We start from the raw sequence: 18,483 nt of genomic DNA on the forward strand, positions 1-18,483 counted from the left end.
GAAGAGGAAGGGTGCCAGCAAAGAGAGAACCACCACCTAACACAGCATGGTAAAGTCAATACTAAAATTAAGAGTGTCTGGGTGATAGGGCAGGGAGGAGTAAATCCTCAGGAAAGAGTGACCAACAGAAATGTCTAGGAAAGGCAGAGAAGTCAACATAGCCTCCCACAGCTCTCCCAGACTCTTCTACACAGTTACTTTTGCAGTCATGGTGGGACCTGACAACACTGGCCACAGCTGGCATTTAATCTCCCATTCAAATTCCTCTCATCCTTTGAGTCCCAATGCAAATACTCAATCCACTGAAGCCTCCCCGCAAGTCCCAGATCAGAATGGATGGTACTTTAAGATTCATCAGTATTTATCCTCCGTTTGGAAGCAGGTAATCACATTACGGATTTGCTTTAAGATCATGTATTTACATATCTCTCTTGTACAATAATCTACATAACAGGCACTGAATAAATATTTGTTGAACTGTATTAAATTGGTTTACAAATAAAAAGGTTTTGTATAAATAAAACATACTTAAAAATTAATGTTTATTTATCAAAAGAATACATGTACATGGTTTAAAAAGTCAAACTGCTCTACAAACTTCATGGTAAAAATATTAGCTTACATGTTTCTTAGGTGACACCTTACCTCTCCCTCAACTCCTAAACCCCTGAGGCCAACAATTCTCAATACTTTAAGCTGCTTTTTAAAATATCTACCCTACATATACGTAATTAATGTTCTATATTCCTGTTTCTTGATTCTCTGGTTTTAAAAACAACCTATTGACAACCTACTGGAAAAGATGAGGATTTCTCTCTTTTACACATTGCTTCCCCATCTCTTCCTCAAACAACCACACTTCTTCCTCCCATTCTCTCAACAAGGTCAATGCCACATTTTGGGGGAATTCCCTGGCAGTCCAGTGTTTAGAACTCAGCGCTTTCAGTGCCAGGGCCTGGGTTCAACCCCTAGTCAGGGAACTAAGATCCCACAAGATGCACATGGCCAAAAATAAACAAACAAACAAAAACACATTCTTTGGTGAAATCAATATGCAATGTTACAGTATTATAACTATGTAATTATTATTTTGAGTAGAGCCATATAATGAATGATATTTATATTTTCTTTCTTTTCAAGTTGGTTCTTCCTGGAGTTAATTACCATCTAATTTCTTCATTTGTTAAATTTATTGATGTACCTCTAACTAATTCATTCTCTGACACCCTGAAAGCAATGAAACTTCCCTCAAAATATAATTAAATACATCAGTTAATCTTTCATTCTTTCTTTGTCCTCCTGCTCTCTAGGCCAGTTGAAGAGTTGACCTTCTACAATTTCCCTTCACCATCATCCTGAGATCCCTCTGCTTCTTTGCTGTGCTGGATCCCTTCTTTTCCTTGAATGATGTTTTACTTTTACTTGGTTTATTCCCTTGTATTAATAGAGCACATCTTCCAAGAGTTTCCTAGGAAAGGTGCACAGGGAGATTTTTTTTTTTTTTTTTTGGACCTCCATGTCTGCAAAGACTCCATGTATTTGACTGACAGTTTGACAGATATAGTAGGCACACCTGGTTTTTACTGTGCTTCACTTTATTGTGCTTCGCAGACACTGCATTTTTTACAAATGGAAGATTGTGGCAATCCTGCATCGAGTTAAGTCTATCAGCGCCACTTTTTCCAACAGCATTTGCTCACTTCACCTCTCTGTGCCACATTTTGATAATTTTTACAATATTTCAAACTTTTTCACTCTTGTCATGTTTGTTATGGTGATCTGTGATCAGTGATGTTTGCTGTTACTATTGCAAAAAGATTATGACTGGCTGAAGGCTCAGATGATGGTTAGCATTTATTAGCAGTATTTTTTCATTAAGGTATGTACACTGTTTTTTAGACATAATGCTATTGCACACAACAGACTATAATATAGTGTAAACATAACTTTTGTATGCACTAGGAAGCCAAAAAATTCGTGCGATTTGCTTTACTATAGTTATAGTGGTCTAGAATCAAGCCCACAGTATCGCCCAGGGATGCCATATATAAGCCAAGCTTACAGAAATAATTTTCCCACAGTATTCTGAGGGCACTGTTCCATCACTTTCTACCTTTCAGTGTTGCCTTTGAGCAGTCAGATACCACGATTCCCATTCCACTGAATTTTTCCCCCTCAGCAAGGCTTCAGAATCTTCACTTTACCTTTAGCATTTCAAAATATCACAGTGCTTGGTACTCACTGGGCTCCCACAATCTGAAATCAAGTCCTTCAAATTATTAGAATTTTTCTTATGTTATTTCTTGAATAATTTCCTACCCTCTTGTTTTCTCTTCCTTTTCTGTACTCACCATTAAATGTATGTTGGATTATCAGATATTTGAAGAATGGCTCTGATTTCTTATCTTTTCTCCCATATTTTGAATCTCTGCCTTTTGTATTTTTTTTTTTTTTTTTTTTTTTTTTTTTGCGGTACGCGGGCCTCTCACTGCTGTGGCCTCTCCCGTTGCGGAGCACAGGCTCCGGACGCACAGGCCCAGCGGCCACGGCTCACAGGCCCAGCCGCTCCGCGGCATTTGGGATCCTCCCGGACCAGGGCACGAACCCGTGTCTCCTGCATCGGCAGGCGGACTCTCAACCACTGAGCCACCAGGGAAGCCCTGTATTTTTTTTTTTCTTGAGCTTTCCTTAACTTCACGTTCCAACTTCGTCCTGTTTTTTTTTTATTCCATCATTTTACTTTCTGAAGCTTTGTTTGCTTGTCTTTTAAGGAACGCTTATTTTCATACCATCTTGTTTTTGTTCTTAGATGTAGTACTTTCCCTTGTCTCATAGAGCATATTAATAGTCTTTAAATTTTGCTTTTTATAAAAAGTCAACTTTATTTATTGAGGTATAATTGACATATAACATTAGTTCAGCTGTACAACATTAGATATTTATGTGTTTTTACTTTTTGTTGATCCCTATTCTTTCTTCCCTTCACATTTCTTTTTTGATTATTTTGGCTTCTGTATCTCGTGTGAGAGCTCTCCCCAAATATCTGATGATCCTTGGCTGACCATTCATTCATTCATTCATTTAGTTTTTGGCTGTGTTGGGTCTGCGTTGCTGCACACGGGCTTTCTCTAGTTGTGGTGAGCAGGGGCTACTCTTCGTTGTGGTGCGTGGGCTTCTCATTGCGGTGGCTTCACTTGTTGCAGAGCACGGGCTCTTGGTGCATGGGCTTCAGCAGTTGTGGCATGCAGGCTCAGTAGTTGTGGCTCACGAGCTTAGTTACTCCGTGGCATGTGGGATCTTGCCAGACCAGGGATTGAACCCGCGTCCCCTGCATTAGCAGGTGGATTGTTAACCACTGTGCCACCAGGGAAGTCCCTGACCATTCATTTTTAAAAGTGAGGCACTAAAACAGTGATTGATGGGACTTCCCTGGTGGCACAGTGGTTAAGAATCCGCCTGCCAATGCAGGGGATGCGGATTTGAGCCCTGGTCTGGGAAGATCCCACATGCCACAGAGCAACTAAGCCTGTGTGCCACAACTACTGAGCCTGTGCTCTAGAGCCCGTGAGCCACAACTACTGAGCCCACATGCCTAGAGCCTGTGCTCCACAACAAAGAGAAGCCACTGCAGTGAGAAGCCCGCACACCGCAACAAAGAGTAGCCCCCGCTCGCCACAACTACAGAAAGCCTGTGCACAGCAACGAAGACGCAACGCAGCCAAAAAATAAATAAATTTTTATATATATATAAAAGATGCTCTTTACAAATAAAAAACAGTGATTTCAAATATAAGCCCCAAACTGAATGGTACAGCTTACACAGAGTGAAAGGCAAGTAAGTATATATTAAACGAATACAAACAAATTGGTTCTCGATTCATTTGCTGAGAAATATTTCCCAGTTGCCCCTCAACTGACAATGATCATTCCCATGTCTTTGTTCACAATGTATATATAACTTATGTGGCACTCTTCTATTTTTAAATTTTTTTTTTTTTTTTTTTTTTTTTTTGTGATATGCGGGCCTCTCACTGTTGTGGCCTCTCCCGTTGCGGAGCACAGGATCCGGGCGCGCAGGCTCAGCGGCCATGGCTCACGGGCCCAGCCGCTCCGCGGAATGTGGGATCTTCCCGGACCAGGGCACGAACCCGTGTCTCCTGCATCGGCAGGCGGATTCTCAACAACTGCGCCACCAGGGAAGCCCTAAATTTTTAAATTGGAGAATAATGAGCAAATAACTATATATCCACAACCCAAACTTCATTGATCTTTTGCAGTTTTTTAGTTAAAATAAATAAAACACTTACAGATACAGTGAGCCTCCTTTGTTCCCCATCCCTACTACCATCAGTTAGGATGCTTTCAACCTCAATTAACAGAAAATCCAAATCAACTGATTTAAATAATAAGACTGGAGACAGATTAGTTCCAGGATTGGCTAACTCAGGAACTTGATGACTTTATCCAGAACCCAGTTTTTCCCATCCTTCCACTCTGCCACTATATATGCATTACTAGCAGCCCAGTCATATCTGTCTTAGTACATAAAACCATTCCCAGAAATACCCCCAGAGAACTGGCCATAACTGTGACATGAGTTTATGCACAAACCAAGCACTGGTGATGGAACAGACTTACTATGATTGGTAAAAAGCCAGTTGTAATTTACTGCTGGGGGCTGAGCCCCACCTTCCATATAGCAAATTAAGAGAAAGAATAATTAACAAAATGGAGCTCTGCTGATAAGTAGGAAGCCAAGAATGGCTGTGGGTAGACAAGCAACTGCATCTGCCATGGCCCCTCTCACAAACTACTAGCTTTATAAATTTGGTGAACATCTGTATATATCACTTTTTATACTTTTAAAATACAAGTGTTTAAATGAACAATGATATGCCGCCAGCCACGGCGGGTCCTCAAAGTGCAGCAACAATCGACGAGAGGGGGTAGGGAACTGCACGCACCAAGGTATGGGATCAGAAGGGCACAAGCAACTGATGGTTCCAAGGCAAGTTTAATAACAAAGCATAGCCATATATATACACCCCTAAAGCAGGGAATTTGCTTAGTCACTCACGCCTTATCGGCATCAGCTGGTTGATTGGCTTCTCGGCTTCTCCCTCAAAGGCACCAATTTCCTCTCCAGGGTTGCTTTTCCTAGCTTTAGGGAACAACCAGGGACTCCCAGTAACTGAGCAGGTCCCTGGAGCGATTTGGCCAAAGGCCATCTCCTTTTTTACATTCATACCATAAAGTCCAGGATGCATACCAAGGAGAGTACAATCGGGCCCTGAGGCTTATGAGGGTCTTAATGGCGCCTTCCTCAGAGGGCAATGCTAGACGCATTTCCCCCTCTTTTATTTTTTAAAGCTTGATAATGCAATTTCAACCCATACACCTCCTGATGAAGAGCAGCGAGATGGCCAACAATAAAGCGTAATAAACAAGGTAATGCAATTAACATCAACAATACACATGACCCCACGGTAATCAATCCTGTGAGTCCATTTTGAAACCAATGCATTGGGTTTAACCATTGAAGCTGATCCAAGAGTCCTTGAATTAATTGTTGGGGCCCGTCTTCGTGTAGATGAGCTTCTTGAATTGCTTGTATTTCCGCATTAAGTTTTTGTATGTCCAAACTAATGTGTCCATCAGTCCATACAGTTAAAAAGTGCATTTTTACTTTGTTCCAATCCCAGTCAGTTAAGCGTGCTGAACCACACAAATCCAAGTATATTTAGTATAGCAAATCAAACGCATTTTCAATTTTAAAGCCATAATTTGGTCTCCTAAACCTATGAGAGCATTTTTTAACTTATCAACCTCAGTTTTTAGTTGAGTATCAATATGACTTTGTAATGCTAATGCAATACTGGTATTTTTAGACAATTGATTAACATATTGTGCTTGTTGTACAGTTTTACTTAATGCTAAACCGGCGGTAGCGGCTATGGCTGTTAAAGAGGCTAAGGCTAATATGCTACATATTAATATTCCAATGAATCGTTTAGGTCTTTTTAAAGCTTCAGATAATTCTAGCCAAGCTTGCATGCTAGTACTATGATACCATGGTTCAGAAATATTTACAGGCAGCATTACATAGGAAGGTTGTTTTAACATCATAACAGAAAAAGTTCCTTTCGTAGACAGAATGCAAGTACAAAAATACAATTCTGACAAGTTATATTATATCCTAAGGAACCAGAAGTAAACTCAATCTGTAAATCTCCTATTAGCAAGGCATATGAAGGTGTAACACAAGTAATAACCGGTTGATAAGAATAAGACAATGCAAACTTCCCAAAATCCCAATGCTTATAAAAAACCAAACTATTATTAGTAACAAACTGAAGAAATTAAAATGGTACCATTATTATAATTTAAGGTGCACCAGATTTGAGAATTCAAAATCAGATTGGGGAAAATCAGAAGGAAAAAAGGAGGAAAACTTCAAACTTGTAACAGCTTTAACTACCTTTAAACTATGGCCGGCCAGTAAAGTCCCTTGTCCTCCTACATATACTTCAACACAAAAATAGTATCTTTGACTTTGCAGCTTCTATTAGAGCTCCACTTTCAGCTTTATGATTAGACCCATCTTTGTTGCTGTAATTACCAGTCTCATTCTTTCCATTTTTGTTATTGTTGCCCTGTGAAATCATTTTTTCTAGAACAGCAAGATGTAAAGCTTTCTCAGCTTGGTAGGTTAATATATACAGGTCTACGAGCAAAAAACACACTGCTTGGGCAAATTTTTCTTTAAAAGGTTCTATGAACTGATACAAAGTTTTTCACCAACGGATATGGCTTCTGTATACTGTCGGACATGATACAGGATGACTGCCTGATTGTAATACAACATACTGTTTTCAAGATCATCTAGTCCATCCATTTCTTCAACAGCCGAGTGCACCTGATTCTTTAATTAGTTAAGTGTCTGTCTTAAACTATCTGTTGTAATCTGGTTACTTTTGAAAAACTCAGCTACTGCCATATTCAAAATTATTTTATAATCGTCTTTGTTTATATCTTGTAGGCAGGCAAGATGTTGCAGACAGACATCATAAATTCCAGCTGTGAAAGCCTGGAAAGCACTGGTGGACAACTCCTTCTCTTGATCAGTGATCTCAGGTCACTTCTTGGATACTTTTTGTCCCATATTTTTTTTACTTCTGACTATTGCCCCGAGTTACTATCAACTTTACTATGTGGCCACATTTTCACTCTTCACTCCGGGGATTCACCTACCGAGATTCAGATGTCCCTCTTGTCAAGTCCCTGCTCAGGCGCCACTTGCCGCCAGCCGCGGCGGGTCCTCAAACTGCAGCAACAATCGACGAGAGGGGGTAGGGAACTGAACGCACCAAGGTATGGGATCAGAAGGGGACAAGCAACTGACGGTTGCAAGGTAAGCTTAATAACAAAGCATAGCCATATATATACTCCTAAAGCAGGGACTTTGCTTAGTCATGCCTCATCGGCATCAGCTGGTTGATTGGCTTCTCGGCTTAGTCACGCCTTATCGGCATCAGCTGGTTGATTGGCTTCTCGGCTTCTCCCTCAAAGGCACCAATTTCCCCTCCAGGGTTGCTTTTCCTAGCTTTAGGGAACAACCAGGGACTCCCAGTAACTGAGCAGGTCCCTGGAGCGATTTGGCCAAAGGCCGTCTCCTTTTTTACGTTCATACCATAAAGTCCAGGATGCATACCAAGGAGAGTACAATCGGGCCCTGAGTCTTATGAGGGTCTTAATGGCGCCTTCCTCATGGGGCAATGCTCGCCACAATGATAGATCATGTAAATCATTCTGCAACTCACTTTTCCCCTCAGTATTGTTTTTTAAGAGGTATTTTTGCTGATATACATATGTAATGCATTTCTTTGAACTCCTAATTAGTACTCTATCTTATGGATATTCAGACTTCACTTCTCTACTTCCTTACTGACCAAGATTTAGGCTGTTTCTATTTTTTTCTAATTTTTGCCCTCCTTTGAGCAAGTTTTTCTAGTATGAATACAGTTTCTAAGTATGTCCCCATTTTACTAGATTCCTCCAGAATGTTGCTGCTGCTAACCCTAGAGAACAATGTGTAGCTTTGGAAGTAAATTTGACCTGTCTGTGACTCAGGTTACATATCAATACGAGGGGAATAATAACAGCATTAATCTCATACTGCTATTGTGACTATATAATTTTCAACAGTACCTGAAACATAGTAAGAGCAACTATAATTTTCTGAGTGATTACTATTGTTGTTATTAATCTTTATATTCCTAGAATAGAGTACAGAGCCTATTCATATCTGTTGTGGGTTTTTACTGTGTGCACTTGGCTAAATAAGAACTATTTCTCAGAATACCAGCACATGTGTGGATCCAGGCTAGAGCTGAACAAAAATTGGCACGAGATTTGGAGAACAGAAGTGAAGCAGCAGCCATGAAGCTCTGAAGTGAATGGTGGTTAGACCAGTAAGAGACAGACACAGGCTGCCTGCAGATTCCATTTGGTCTTGGTGCTCCTGTTCTTCATCTAGCTCTTGTTCCCAACTGCTGGTGCTGCTGACAAATAGTGACTCCAGGCCCACTAACAGATGCAGTGGTAACAGTCCTCCATAGATGTTTCCCCACCTGCTCTCCTTTGGGGTTCCACTCAGCAGCTGGTTAGATCTTGCTTCCCACCTCCTGGCCTGAGCTGTCCACCTGCACCAAGCTTCTGAAAGGCTGGTTAGTGACTTTCTCTGATCCCCCAACTCCCCCTTTTGGATTCTTCTCCAGCTTCTCCCACAGTTTTGTAATATTTTATGCTTTTAATAAATCCCTTATACCTTAAGACTCATAGTGATTCTGCTTTCCTGACTGAAATCTGACTGATGGAATTAATATCCTTTCATAATTCTTTGAGCTGTTTCTTTTAACTACTGAACCAAAAGCTTTTTATATTGTCTGCATTCCATCCTTCTTTCTTTCCTTCCTTTCTCCCTCTTTCCTCCTTCCTTTCTTTCTTTTGCTATTTACATGCTAAAGTTTTCACTCACTAACTTATAAAAGGAAATTTTTGTTTTAAATTGAATCTTGACAGGAAGAAGGGATTCTCCCATGATTTTCTGGACAAAAAACCAAAGTCTCCAAAAAGTATTTGGGTATCCTATTTATTTTTTAGCCAAACTAATTTCTGATATATTTTCATAAAAATCAGAGTAGCAGAAGGCCTAGTTAAACCAGGTACATATATGTGTACATTCGTTTATTCAGATATTTTATGTCCTTCATTATCATTTTTATAATGTGATATATTTTTCATTGATAAAGGTCTTTCACATTTTTATTAAATATATTATGAGGTACTTACATTGTGGTCACTCTCTATTTGGTTATTACTGGTATATAGAATTTACTTAATTTTCATGTTGATCTTATATCCAACAAATGTGCTAGTTTTCTAATTCTAATAGTTTGCAGATTCCCTCACAGCTTCTACATAACATTCATATCTGCAAAAGACAATTGTGTCCATTTATTTAAAATATTTATACTTCATCTCTTCTCTCCATTTAATTATACAGACCAGGACCTCAAGCATAACATTTTAAAATATTTTATTGTATAATAACTGGCATCCTTATCTGCTTTCTGACTTTAATGGAAATAGTTTCACTATTTAGCCTAATGGTTGTTATAGGATTGATAACTATTCTTTAGCATTTTAAGGAAATTCCCTGCTTTTTCTAGTTTTCAAATAGTTTCTATAACAACAACTAGTACTTTTTGAAATCATTTGAGGCTTTACCATGTGCCGTATATATTTTACATATACTGGCTCACTAAATCCACCCAAACACCTAATGAGGTGGGTACTATTATTATCTCCATTTTACAGACAATAAAGTAAAGCATTGGGAGATCAAGTAATTTGTCCAAAGTCACATGATGTAACTGTTTTCTATTACTATTTAAAAAAATACAAAACATTTCTCAGATTAAAACAACATATTATAAATTTTAAAAGTTCTCATTACAAGGAAAAAATTTGTAACTTTGTATGGTGATGGATGGTAAGTAGCCTTATTGTCGTGATCAACTCTCAGAATATTCAAATACTGAATCATTGTATTGTATACCTGAAACTAATATGTTATATGTCCATCACACCTCAATATTTTTAAAAAAGCCACCCATTTATTAGCTCATATTTTTTGTAGGTCAGAAGTCCAGGTACAGCATAGTTGGGTTCTCTGCCCAACATCTAACAAGCATGAAATCAAGACAATACCATACACAATATGTAAGAGTTTAGACTCAAACTCATGCCATCTGGTTCTACAGTTTATGCTCCTAATCAAAACCTATTATTATCTTTCTAAATAAGTGTTGAATTTTATTGAATGCTTTTTCTGCACTTAGTAAAAAAAAAAAAAAACCACATGATATTTCTGTTTATCTGTTAATGAGTGAATTATGTGGAAGACTATTTTTAGTGTTGAGCCACTGACTCTTCCTTCTCAACTGCTAGATTCAGGTTGCACACATTTTAATTTGTATTTTTGTATTTAGGTCCATAAATCAGTTTGTCTACCAAGTCTGTTTTCATATCGTCCTGATCAGGTTGTTTATTAAATGCCTTCAAGGCAAAAGCTTGCTCACCTTATCTCTCTAGGTTCTTGCCATCACTCAGTTTTTGACCTAAGTAGTCTTTATTTTATTGTTAACTAATAGATACAGCTAAGATTCTTTTTTGGGGTTTCCCTGGTGGCGCAGTGGTTGAGAATCTGCCTGGCAATGCAGGGGACACGGGTTCGAGCCCTGGTCTGGGAAGATCCCACATGCCGCGTTGCAACTAGGCCTGTGAGCCACAACTACTGAGCCTGTGCGTCTGGAGCTTGTGCTCCACAACAAGACGAGGCCGCGACACTGAGAGGCCCGCGTACCGCGATGAAGAGTGGCCCCTGCTCGCCGCAACTAGAGAGAGCCCTCGCACAGGAACGAAGCCCCAACACAGCCAAAAATAAATATAAATAAATAAATAAAAATTTTTTTAAAAAGCATTAAGTGAATGACGATCAGAAAAAAAAGATTCTTTTTTTTAAATCCTACATTTTCAGTGTTGGTCCAGATATCTATTCTATCATGCTCTGGAAACAGATCTTATTGTTTTCCCATTTTTTTAAAAATCAATTTTGTTATATTTTATATACTTTTTGCTAAAAAATTCTATTCTACCTAAAAGTTGTTCACAGTATGTTTTTATGATTTTTCAGTCTCTGTTGTATCTGTGTCTCCTTTTGTGTTGTCATAATTTCCTCTCTGTATTTTTTTACTCAGCCACTTTTAAATAATACTTCTTCATTGCCATTCCCTCTAATCTCTATTCCTAGAATTCCTATTAGATACATGTTGACACCTCTTAATTAACCTCTGTGTCCTATAACTTCTGTCTCATCTATTTCTTTATCTCTCTGGGCTACATTCTGGGTGACGTTATTCATTTCTACTTACTATTCACAAATTCTCTGCTTAAGTGTGTCTAGTCTACTATTTATGAGGGTCTTCATGTGGGATCTAGTTCCCTGGCCAGGGATTGAACCTGCGCCCCCTGCATTGGGAACATGGAGTCGCAGCCACTGGACCACCAGGGAAGTCCCAACAACTACCTATTTCTGTTTCATAAAATCTCATTCTTTTTTTATGGATGCTATTTCCTCCTTTGAGAATTCTGAAATTCTTAAAAGTCTTTTTTTATATTATTACTTCTATTTCCTTATATGTGTATTCTCCTATTTTTTGGCCTTTCTTCATATGTCCATGGATTTCCCCTTTGGGTTTCCTACCCCCAGGACGTTTCATAAAAGATTAAAGTAGAAAACAGTCAACTGAAAGAGCTATAAACAATTTAACCCTCAGTAAGTGTATGACTCCTAGATGAAGAGAGTGTATCTATATTCAAATTGAGTTTTAGTGTCTTCCAGGAGTTCAAGTGTTTGGAGGAATATTTTATTCAAAAGACATCTGGTGAACATAATGATTAGCTGAGTTCTAGGAATCGATCTTTTTCTAATATTATCTGATGTTGCTCTGTGTATACAAGTGTACACTCAGGCACACCCATGTGTGAAACTCACGACAATGAATCATTTCTAATTTAATATTTGTAACCTTTTATTTCATTGGCTAGTTTTGAGTATGAAAACACTGCTTATTGTTCCTCTGAGTTAGTCTTGTCAGACAAATAGGTTCTGATGTCAGCATATTTTTGCAGGGAGTGAGGACTGGGTCATTTAAGCATAATTACATTATTTTCACTGGAAAAGCCAAAAAACTGAAATAGATATTCTGAACTAACAACTTTTAAGTTGGTCCTAAAAGTTTACCTAAAAAGTACTTTCTAGTCAATAATCAGGCCTTTACTCTTAGTGACAAAATGACTGTTGAGACTAGTCCCAAACCACCCATCAACCAGCCATATCATTCTCTGCTCAAAATCAGATTGTCTTTCCAGCCATATCATTCTCTGCTCAAAATCAGATTGTCTTTCTTGCTCTCCCAGGAGTATGTCTGATGAATCTTACAATGTGTTCATAAGACAAGGTAAAGAAAGGAGTGTTACTGAATAAAAGGCACAAAACAAGGTATTTTTATTATCTCTCAAATTAGATAATAAGCTGACATAATATGCTCACTTTCTTAGTCTGTATCTGCTCTACAAAAACATCTAGCCTTTACAGAATTGATTTTAAACTAATCATTTATTTTAAAAAGGAAAAAAAGAGATAGTTTTAACTGTTTTTTTTAAAAAAATGATAGAGTAGGCTTTATTCAAATCTGTGTGTTAAACAGACTATTTTCATAACATCTAAATCTACTTTTCAGTGATCTGTTCCATCATTGCTACCATATACTTTTAAAAATTCAGAATTATTTTTTCAAAGAGAAATGATCAAATTCCAGTTCATACATCTTATAAATATTTTACATCTAACACACACAGCTTTACAGTTCATGCAACAGGTAGTGTCTAAAAAATCGGTTAATAAATCTCAAGAACATGGAATGTCTAAACACAGTGTCTTCTAGATAGTTTTTGTAAGAAAAGTAATCTGTAAACATCTTTACCTTCAGTTCAAGCTTGGTCATTTGATGTGGTCATTGTGGAAGAAGTGGGTATGACTTTATAACCACTTGGAAGTGGTCCGTCTTCGCAAAAATATTACATTCCATGGGTAAAGAACAAGTCTTAGAATTACCATGTAGTACAAATCTGTGAAATCAATTTCTGTATTTAAAAACATAAAACAAAGACTACTAAACAGTCCAAAACTGTTGTAGCTGAATATTCTAAATACGAGCCAACAGTACTACACTAAAAATGTCCAAAAAGAAGGCCTCTGAAATAAATATTTCCATTCTTTAAAAAAAAGACATAATAAATGTATATCACATGGTCAGTATACATATAAAAGTCATCAGTTTAAACCATCTGGAAATATGTATCTGAAGTAAAATGGCCTAGGTTTTGCTGCTGTCGTCCTCTATTGTTTTTAGGGCATTTTCTTGTTATGCACATGACAACTGCTACTATAATGGCAATCTGTACAGCTCCAATAATTGCTGCAGTAAGAACCTGAGTGAGCTTTTGCCTACTTGGCACTACACAGAAAATACTAAAGTCTGTCTTTTCACAGTGCTGTCCAGTGTAACCAGATTCACATCTACAAGAAGCCTGAGTAGAATAAATGAATTCACATTTTCCATGGATACAGTAACTACTGAGATTTTCAGGGCAAAGCATGCGGTTTCCAATATAAACATCTTCCCTTTGATCACTAGCATTTTTCACATCTGGTTGATATTGTAGTCCATCATTTTTCTTTCCCAACAAACTAGTGTCATCTGTGTCTGTGCAATGACCAAGATGCCTTATATCAATTTGTTCTTTTATATAAGATGCTTCTCGAACAAAACAGGGATTGTTATAGGAACTCCCATCAGGAGCAGACATAGGATTAAAACTGTATCCACTGCACTCTATATTACATACACACCCAACATTCTCTTCATCTTCATCACACTCAGCTTTATATCTGCAAGGTCCACACTTGGAGTGTTTTCTGTGAACAACTCTCCCTGCCCCTTCCTCTTCTCTCTCTCCAGATCCAGAGCCATTATCAGAGTAGCATGGTCCCCTTGCTACTACTATTATCTCTTCCTGGTGCTTACAAGCAGCCCTTCTGAGAAAGCATTCATTTTGGTACGTGTCCCCATTTGATCCACAGATGGGAATATAATTTGTATGGCACATATACGTAACTTCTGAGAATTTTGTGCCTTTTTGGTTTTTTGGCTGTGTTGAGTCTTCGTACTGCGCTTGGGCTTTCTCTAGTTGCGGTGAGCAGGGTCTACTCTTTGTTGTGGTGTGCGGGCTTCTCACTGCAGTGGCTTCTCTTTTTTGTGGAGCATGGGTTCTAGGTACGTGGGCTCAGTAGGTGTGGCTCTTGCAGGCTCTAGAGCGCAGGCTCAGTAGTTGTGGCGCATGGGCTTAGTTGCCTGCGGCATATGGGATCTTCCGGGACCAGGGATTGAACCCGTGTCCCCTGCATTGGCAGGTGGATTCTTAACCACTGCGTCACCATGGAAGTCCCTGCCATTTTTTTTGAATTTTATTTTATTTTTTTTATACAGCAGCTTCTTATTAGTTATCTATTTTATACATATTAGTGTATACATGTCAATCCCAATCTCCCAATTCATCCCACCAGCCCCCCCATTACTATAATCCAAAGACCTAGAAAAATGTCTCTCAGGCAGTACATAATTAGTGAACATTTGATGAATGAATGAATAGGTGAGCAGGTTCATTTATGTGTTTATAATTCTGATTCTATGAACCCTGACTTTGAATTAGCATTTAACAATACAAATACTACAAAATTGAGTTAAATGTCTATTCCAAATTACATGCTATAAAGACAGGTAGGTTCCCCCCAAAATAATACAAAATGAGAAAGGAAACTTCTTTCAATTAAGTGTGACCAACCTGTATCTTCTTAGAACAGAATACTGCTGATCATTTCCCCTAGAAATCTCTGAAGGAAAATAATATGCTATTTATTTACCAAATTCTTTTCAACCACCTCAGGTATCTCCCATTTTTTGATTTATGCAGAGACCACAAATAATACAGAAGCCAGAAAATAATAAAGGAAAGTCTTGTATCTCCCATACAGAATACTATTTAGCAAATTCAATATTAGGAGGTGACTTCTAAAATGTTTTTCCTCTAGTAACTAATTTTTTTAAGTCAGAAATGACAAAATTATGCTACTGTACATTCAAAAATAAATATTCCTTCTATGGAATATTTTACAACAGAAGTTGTCTCAATAAATTCATTTGTCATCTACACATTTTAAAAAGGTTTAGTATAGCTGTCAATCAAACTCCAAGAGACTTGCCATTTCTCATTAACTTTCCAACTGTGTATTTATACAAACTAAATAATAAAATGTTCCAGTTGCTTACTGGTGTGTTTAATTAACTTACAGCAGTAAATTTCTATAACTAACTACCGTTAACACTTCTAGTATTTCATCACTAGACTCTCCACATCATGAACCTGGGAGTCATCATTTATATTAATGGGAGTTACTAACAAGCAGGATGGGAAGAACTAATTCTTTTGTAAGTCTTTTAAAAAGGTTTCCAATAATATAAATGAGTAGCACTCAAAATTCTTGGCATTACTATCATCAATATTTCCTCAAAAGTAAATATGGAGAACCACTATTATAAATCTAAAACTAATCAAGAAGCAAGAACTGGTATATGAAAATTATATGAATTATGAGAAAAAGTAACCACCTGCATCAACCCTGTATGAAAAGGAGATGCTGTATACAAAGAAACATGTATTCTAGTTTTAAAGGAAGTAGCTTTAAGAAAGAAAAAGGGTGGGGGGGAGCTTCCCTGGTGGCGCAGTGATTAAGAACCTGCCTGCCAATGCAAGGGACACGGATTTGAGCCCTGGTCTGGAAAGATCCCACATGCCGCGGAGCAACTAAGCCCGTGTACCACAACTACTGAGCCTGAGCTCCAGAGCCCACAAGCCACAACTACTGAGCCTACGTGCCACAACTAATGAAGCCTGTGCGCCTAGAGCCTGTGCTCCAAAACAAGAGAAGCCACAATGAGAAGCTTGCTCACTGCAACAAACAGTAGCCCCCGCTCACTGCAACTAGAGAAAGCCCACGCACAGCAACGAGGATCCAACACAGCCATAAATGAATGAATGAATGAATGAATGAATGAATATATATATATAAAAAAAGAAAATTATGTTTCACTGTAATGGAGACCCTGAAAGGAACAGTACAAAAGGATAAAGTCACTTAAAAAAAAAGTAAATACTAGCTATATAGTTGTGAATAATTCCAATACAGAATAACAGAGATAGCCAAGAGATAATTTAATTATCTACATAATATAGACACAATAAATATTCATAGATAGCATATATGTAAAAGCTACTCAAAAGCCTAAAATATAACCAGGAGTGAGGCTGTTAGGTTGAGGAAGGTTTGTGCAGATTTAACTGTATTTTCAAATTGCCCTCTGAAACAAACTAACTGAAACTCTCACAAAGGATAAGAGTTCCTTTTCATCTATATGCTCACCAATTAGTTACTAAACAGACATTCGATTTTTGGCCAGGTTGATGGATGTAAAATGGTATCTCTTGTGGTGTTAATTTGCATTTTCCTGATTACTAGTGAGAGTAGTAAAATACTAGTGGGTATTTTTTCCTTATGTTATTAGATATTTAGGGTTTGTTCTTCTGTAACAGCTTCCTTATACACTATGTCCATATTTCTATTGGGTTGACTGCTCCTTTTCTTATTAACATATAAAGGTTTCTTTCTCCACATATTCTGGATCCTGACCCTTGGCTGATCTATGTGATACGAATCTCTTCTCCTGATATGTGGCTTACCTTTTCATTTTGTTTTTGTTTTCTTTTGTTATTAGCAAGTTTTAAAAAATGAAATCAAAGTTATGGAACATTTCTCTTATTATGGTATGTATGTTTCTGTGATTTATTTAAGAGATCCTTTCTGAATTAGAAGCCATGGTCTTCTCAAATTTCTCATTTCTACTTATTATTATCACCCCGGATACAAATATTTACTGACTGACTATTATATGCAATGGTAATCTTATATAAATTCCCTCTTTTACTCTTCACATTTCTCTAAAGCCAGTGCACGGAGACTAGTGAGGCAAAATAAACTGGTTCAAGATGTGCTTGATACTGAAGTTCTTTCAGAAGAGTGAAATGGAAAAGCCATTTTTCTCCTTTCCTAAGTTTAGAAAACACAACTTTAATTATTTACATGCCAATATATATAGTTAATCCCTGTTAAATAGTTATATATGGAAGTGACTATATGTTTAAGTCAAATTAGTCATATATTATAACCAACCTGTGATCCAGAACACTTTATAAAGATGTATTACTATGCTTTGAATAAATGGATATATGTATATTGATATTAACCACTCAAAGCTAATCATCTTTGAAAGTAATTTTCATTTTTACATCAACTAAAGATTGAACAATTAACTTATCCCTCTTTTATTTATGCCTAAAAGAAAACTGCTGAGCAACCTGAAGTCACTAACCAGGCTGGGTGAGAAACTAGATGCTTTGGCCAATAAAAGGTGCAATACCTGTTTTGTGCCAGGGTGTGTGTGCTTCTGTTGTATCTAGCCTTTGCTTGGGCAGCTCCTAAGCCTCTTCCACACTCAGCAGCTCAGATGTTTAGGGGCCACCTCCTAGAGCATGCCTTTGCTGGCTGCTCAACTCATCCCCAAGTATTTCTAACATGACCCTTATAATGCTGAGGATGACTGTCTACTGACTTGCTCTCCATCCCTGATGCCACTTCAGCAGCTGAGTAATTTCACCTAATACCAGCACCTTGTGCAGTGACAAACATGTAGTAGTCCTCAACATATGGCTTGACTTCAGTGATGTAACTCTTTTGTAATTTAACTCTCCTGTGACTTAACTATACATGAGTTAACTCTCATATCAATTTTTCATTTCAAGGAATTAGAGAAGAAAAACTCTGAAAACCAATTGATCATTTAATCCAATTCAGAAGTTACATTTGGTGATCTTGTAACTGTAAATTATTGTGGGGAGAGGCGTAAAAAATGGCAGTGAATAGAACTATCTGGTTAAAAGAATGATATAAATTTGTTTTACAATTACACTATTATCCAGGACATAAATGTTATTCCTAGAAAACTGTCTAAAGAACTATTATAATAAGATGCTTTGGGAAGTTACAATAAGTTCACATCTACCTAAAAATAATTTTCTTACTCTTTCTACCCATTTATTTCTTCAGAAAACCAAAAGATTCCACAAATCACTTACTCCAAACTCTCTGGATTGATATAATTCTCCTCATATCCCTCATTATTT

At 37.6% G+C, this 18,483-nt stretch overlaps 1 protein-coding gene and 1 pseudogene across 1 annotated transcript in view; both read right to left on the reverse strand.

Moving 5' to 3' along the window:
• Positions 1-18,483, reverse strand: part of UVRAG (UV radiation resistance associated) — a 383,943-nt gene that overhangs the window by 118,457 nt on the left and 247,003 nt on the right. The window lies entirely within an intron of this gene.
• On the reverse strand, positions 13,433-14,295 carry LOC131759139 (tomoregulin-1 pseudogene; annotated as a pseudogene).

The sequence above is a fragment of the Kogia breviceps genome, chromosome 7 (assembly GCF_026419965.1).
Source record: "Kogia breviceps isolate mKogBre1 chromosome 7, mKogBre1 haplotype 1, whole genome shotgun sequence".
Lineage (NCBI taxonomy): Eukaryota > Metazoa > Chordata > Mammalia > Artiodactyla > Physeteridae > Kogia > Kogia breviceps.